Below are 1949 nucleotides of genomic sequence, written 5' to 3' on the forward strand. Positions count from 1 at the left end.
CATCTGGCGTTGCATCTGAACCTGGGCCTGGTTCATGGTTTCCATCTGCGCCAGGAGGAGCTTCATCCAGGCGTGCTCCCCGGGGTCTTCTGTCCCCACACCAGCACCATCCAGACTCAACTCAGACTGTTCTTCTACATCTCCCTTGTCCTGTGACATTTTCACTTTTCCACTGATTTACGTGACTGCTGAAGAAATTACAGTGCTTCACAAAACGGCTGACTCACTCAGTTGCTAGCTGGGTTAGCTCACAGTGTGCAGGCTGAATTATGCCGCCATGTGACCGGGGCAGGATCCTCCGGTGTTGAGATTATGGCGAATCCCAACCTTTTATCCCACTTCTGACACCACTTGTCGCGGTTTTTCTATAGCCCGGATAACTATGGATGGAGGCGGGGACTTTTAGGTGCGACAAACCGGGCTTCACCACCGTTAGCTAGATAGCTGCGCCAATGCTAGGGCTGGCCTGCTAGTTAGCTAGTTAGCCGTGTGCTAATGGGTTAGCAAGCTCACCTTGGGACCAGGGCTGGTGATGGAACAGGGCGGCTGAGCTCTAGGCGGGGCGGGAGATGGATGGCTGCTCTCCGGGGTGCGTGTCTCTCTCTCTCTCCGTACTCTGGCTCCGGCGTGACCGGGTGAATGTCTCTCTCAATCTCTCTGGGGAAGCTCACGGGGGTAGTCAGCTAGCTACAGGTACCGAGGCAGTCTGCTGCTAACACTACCACTGCTAGCCACCGTATCTGCTGTCTAGCCCAGGATACGCTAGGTTTCCCTGCTCTATCCCACGCTAAGGTGACAGTCTACGATATGGTTGCTAAACAGTTCTGCCCTTTGTCTCCCCCGCGGTGTCTAATATAGTTGCGTCTGTGACAGCGCGAGCTAACCTGTGATTGGTCCTCTAGCTGCACGTGCCCAGTGCAACAGTCCAAGTACATCCCCAGGCATTTCCCACTACACTATGTTTTATAATACCAAAAAAGACCTCAGTGCTACTCTACTTAACCTTATCTCATGGCTGAAAATTAATTAATGCATTAATTAAAATCCCAGTTCATAACTCCAAAAATGTTCCCTCTTGAGTGGATTTTCCTTCAAAATTGGCTTTGATGATATTTTGGTTCAAAGAAACAATAAAGCTATAATGTATTATTGTTTTCTTAGTGAAACCTGTTAATGTATACTTATTTTGTCTTATTTCGTTTCCTTTTTCATGTCATGTTTGTGGAGGTTATCAGTTAATGTCCTTACTTAGGGACCCATATTATCCTTTCCAAACTAATACATTTTTCTACTTACAGAGGACATTCACGTCACTCAGGAAAACAAAAGTGCAGCTGCTTTCCCACCAACCCCACTGTATGTGCCTCTTTATTTCTCCACGTGTCTGTTAGACTCATCCAAATAGATGACACTCATTCGTGCTATTATCTACTGTCAGTTATCCCGGCCTCCAATCAGGGACAACCTGGGACAACGGATGAATGTAGAAAACGAGCAGTGCTGCTGGTACCTGAGGACCTGATTGAGAACCATTGACTGAAACCGACCCGGGGCTTCTTCCTGTGAGGGCCCCTCAGCTGTTGAACTCAGTCCGAGGATCTCAAGCCAACAATAATCAGTATTATCTTTGAGGTCACTTCTTTAAAGAAATTAATCTTTTACGTGAGGCGTTTACAATGTGTATCTCCTTTTCTTTTTCTCTCTGCTGAACACTCCTTTTTTGGGGGGGGTTGGGTATTGTAAAGCATTTTGCAGCCTTGTTTTTACTAGTGGTACACAAATTAAGCTTATTATTTATTATTATAAAAAGATATTCATTGAAATGACCACAGTACTGCGCAGGGTGTGAGGAGAGGTTTGGTCCCGCACCATGACTGTCTCCTCCCCCATCAGCTGATGGTGGTAAATAAATGCCTCTGTCGCGCTAGTCAGGAAGTGAACGGACGATT

The sequence above is a fragment of the Lampris incognitus genome, chromosome 1 (genome assembly GCF_029633865.1).
Source record: "Lampris incognitus isolate fLamInc1 chromosome 1, fLamInc1.hap2, whole genome shotgun sequence".
In the NCBI taxonomy this organism is placed as follows: Eukaryota; Metazoa; Chordata; class Actinopteri; order Lampriformes; family Lampridae; genus Lampris; species Lampris incognitus.